Source organism: Panthera uncia, unplaced genomic scaffold (genome assembly GCF_023721935.1).
Source record: "Panthera uncia isolate 11264 unplaced genomic scaffold, Puncia_PCG_1.0 HiC_scaffold_1296, whole genome shotgun sequence".
Lineage (NCBI taxonomy): Eukaryota > Metazoa > Chordata > Mammalia > Carnivora > Felidae > Panthera > Panthera uncia.
The window spans coordinates 24,814-29,005 of NW_026057916.1; the positions used below are offsets into that span (position 1 = coordinate 24,814).

Consider the following 4,192-nt stretch of genomic DNA (forward strand, 5'->3'; position numbering starts at 1 on the left):
TCACCAATGAAAATAACCACGGATTCCTGGGGGATATAAAAAAAAAAAAAAAAAGCTGATTCCAGGACTGGGGCAGGAAAAATACATGATGAATCTTGAGATCTTGTATTGCCAGAAAGTAAGGTAGCACTCAAAAACAAAGAAAAACAAAACAAACAAACAAAAAAACCCCATAGTAATATGAGTAGGTCAACAGGACACAGCAACAAACGTAAAGAACTCCCAGTCACTGAAGGCAGAAGTTATCAACAAAATAAAGTCGTAGTGCATTATAAATCAGAATATAGGAGTCACAAGTCCATACCGCTATAAAGACTTTACTCAAAAAAGTGGAGACTAGACAAATATGCACAGAATTCCAAATAACTTATGCATATTTTCCATATTCAAGGAGGGAGAACCTAACCCTCCACTCCTCATGCTTGGGTTGCACATCGTCGGTTTCTTCCAAAGATAAGAATATGTAAAAAAAAAAAAAAAAAAAAAAAAAAAAGTTCCAAAAAAGAGTAATCTTACAGCAGGGAAAACTGACCACCACTGTCTCAGCCAGGTGATCAACGGATTCTCCTGAGACTGCATTGTAACATTCAACAAGAAGGATCAGAGATTATGGAAGACAGGTGTCCAATTTACGTTGTTGCTTCTAAGTGTAGCCATGCTCAGATACCCATGCTTCCCTCCCTAAACACAGCTCAGCCACCGCTTCTCAGGAAAGCATGAGTTTCACTAGTGATGGAGCAAATCCAAACTGACAGATACTGAGAATGAGAACTGGGGCAGAGTGTGAAATTTTCTCTTTCAAAATCTGGCTTTGACCCTGTGATTGGTAGAGAGTCAGCCCTGTGTTGTCTGTTGGATGTCACAGCATGCCTCACCTGCCAGCTTCCTCAGCAGCATCATAAGAATTTGTCCGTGAAAACCCAGTTCAGAGATCAACAACTAAGCAAATGTCTCTCAAAATGAAAGGGAATTGAGGGGGAGAATTTGCTCCTTTTCTTGGCTTTAGAGAATGTGGCCCCAGAGAATTACGTTATCAAGTATCATAAACTTACTTGTTTTGTTTGGGGAAACAGGATAGTGGCTTTATTCATTTTATAGTGTTGTTGTTAAAAATTAACACAAATGGGTGTAAGCTTAGAGCAACATAAGTTTACTCTCTTACAGTTTGAAAGGTCACAAGTCCAAAATCAGTTTCAGAGTTCACTGGGCTACAAACAAGGTGTTGGGAAACCCGAGTTCTTTCTAGAGACTCTGTGACAAAGCATTTCCTTACCTTTCTAGCGTCTTGAAGGCTAGCATGCTGCATTCGTGGCTCAAGGCTGCCTTTCTGCATCAAAACCAGCAACAAACAGTAGGCTGAGGGTTTTCCACGCTGCCCTCCGGGATTCTCTGCAGCTGGGGAAGATCTGCTTTAAAGAACGCCTGTGATTGGATTGGACCCACCTAGGTAATGCAGGGTACACTCACCATTTTAAGATTCCTAACTTCAAACACATGTGCAAAGTCTCTTTGTCATGGAAAACAACATCTCTGAGAATGAAAGCACAGGCATCTTTAGGGGCATCTGCCCCGCCAGAGAAGTGCAGATTCCCATGTATCTGCACTTACTCAAGGATGATTAGCTCCCACAGACATCCCAAAACATATGATCTCCCAAACTAATCTCCCACCAAATGCATTTCTTCCTTGACTGGGGATATGCCCATCCAACAACTTAAGCTTGAAGCTCGAGAATATTTTTCTGCAATCCTTCAGCAGAATGTTAGATCTGCTCATTTTATTTCCTGAATATGTCTTCAATCTATCCCTGCCCTGCACCTCTCCTACCATTACCTCAAAATGGTAGTACCTGAAAACAAAGTGCTTCTTGATTAATGGGGTCGGGCCTGTTGCCATTTGGTGGAGCTACTGATTTCTGCCTTGATGGAATTTACAGACAAGCCTGGCAGACACGCATTAAACAAATAAACATGCATAGTAAATGTTCCAGAGGAGGACATTCCTGATCCTTCTGGTCAAGTTCCCCTGGTGAAGTTTTCAAAACTTGAGGTTAAAAATTTCCAAATTTTCTAGAAAGAGGCCATCTAGATGACTAACATCACAAATTTGCATCTCACCCTTGCGCAGGGACCATGCTAATCTCCGTGTTGTTCTAATTTTAGTACATGTGCTGCTGAAGTAAGCACAAGCTGACTAAAATGCAGTCAAAAGTACCTATGCGGGTATGTCTGATTCTGTAATATAAATATGGAAAAAAAGGACTAAATTATGAGGTAAATATGGCAATTTACTTTTTTTAAAATATAATTTATTGTCAAATTGGCTAACATACAATGTGTAAAGTGTGCTCTTGGTTTTGGGTAGATTCCCGTGGTTCATCGCTCGCATGCAACACCCAGTGTTCATCCCAACAAATGGCCTCCTCTATGCCCATCACCCCTTTTCCTCTCTCCCCCAATCCCCCATCAACCCTCAGATTGTTCTCTGTATTTAAGAATCTCTTATAGTTTGTCTTCCTCCCTCTCTGTAACTATTTTTTTTCCCCTTCCCTTCCCTCAAGGTCTTCTGTTAAGTTTCTCAAGATGCACATATGAGCGAAAACATATGGTATCTGTCTTTCTCTGACTGACTTATTTCACTCAGCATAATACCTTCCAGTTCCATCCACGTTGTTGCAAATGTCATGATTTCATTCTTTCTCATTATGGCAATTTACCTTTAATAAAATCAGGCTACGATGGATTTTTGAGCTCATCTTGATTAATGGTTGTCCAAATGAAGTTAACTTTCTGACTAGATATAATGAATCAGGCATTAGATATAATCCCACACTAGATAAAATGCATCAGAATGCCTGAGGTTAGGTCTGGCGATATGAATTCTAAACAAGTAGCCCATGAGCTGTACACATTAACATTAGGAAATTATTAAACCAATTTCAACTCACCAATACTCTGTTCCATTTCCAGCTTCTCTAGTCTGTCCACATTTCTCAGCTGTTGACCTCTTTTTATCTTCAAAGGCAGGAAAGCCAGGAACACCAGGTGGGATCCTCAACCTGCCTCTCTCTGATTGTCCTTCTGTGGGCACATCTCCCTCTGCCTGGAGCCAGGAAAATTTCTCTGCTTTGAAAGACACAAGTGATTAGATTGGTTCCACCTGGGAAACCCAGATTACTCTCATTGTTTCAGGATCCTTCAAATTAAACACCTCTGTAAAATCCCTTAAACCATGTAAAGCAACAGAATCAAAAGTTCCAGGGATTAGGAAATCGGCATCTTCGAGGGGAGAGGGACATAATTCCTCCTACCACAATACACATTGTGTACTGATAGCCCTCCTTTTTTATTGAAGTATAGTTTATATATAATGTTATATTAATTTCAAGTGTACAACATGGTGATTCACCATGTTATTGAGAGCCCTTTCTTAGCTGCTCTACATGAAGCAGTGTATTAATCATTAAGTATTAAGCATTGAGCATTTTACCCAAGTGGAAACAAGAGTACACAGAAAACTTCCAGGAGACTTACTAAAAAGAGTTTTTCCTACTCAACTTTTGAGCCAAACTGGAGTCTTAAATTCAAAGGGAGAAGCTGTGTCTTCCAATACTCTACACAGGTCTCCATTTGACCTATAATACTAATATGTGTTTAACTGGATATAAAAATTAAATGGCCAATAGTTTAATGTTCTTAAGGGAGCTTCCTATGGCTATAGGATCTTAAAGTGTTGTCTTAGTAAGTCCTTGAATTGGGATTCTCCAGAGAAATAGAGCCAATAGGATATGTAGAATACAGAAAGAGATTTATTATGAGGGATTGGCTCACACTTATGAAGGTTGAGTAGTCCCATGATATGCTGCCAGCATGCTGGAAGTCTAGGACAACTAGTGGTGTAGATCCAATCCAAACCCAAAGGCCTGAGAACCGGAGGAGCCAGTGGTATAAATTCCAAAGCAAACCTGAAGGCCAAAGAAATTGGAGCACTAAAGTCTGAGGGCAGGAGAAGATGATGTCCCAACTTAAGCAGAGAGGAAATTAACCCAACACCTTTTTGTTCTAGTCAGGCCCTCCATGGACTGGATGATGCCCACCCACATTGGTGAGGGTGGGTCTTTATTCAGTCTACCAATTCAAATGCTAATCTCTTCCAGACAACACGCACAGACACACCCAGAAATAATATTTTA

The 4,192-nt window shown here is 40.4% G+C and overlaps 1 non-coding gene across 1 annotated transcript; it reads right to left on the reverse strand.

The window, feature by feature from the left end:
- Positions 1–2,082: 2,082 nt before the first annotated feature.
- Positions 2,083–2,186, reverse strand: LOC125916890 (U6 spliceosomal RNA). The gene has a single exon (XR_007456052.1). It is a non-coding gene; the product is annotated as a U6 spliceosomal RNA (small nuclear RNA).
- Between the last annotated feature and the right edge of the window lie 2,006 nt (positions 2,187–4,192).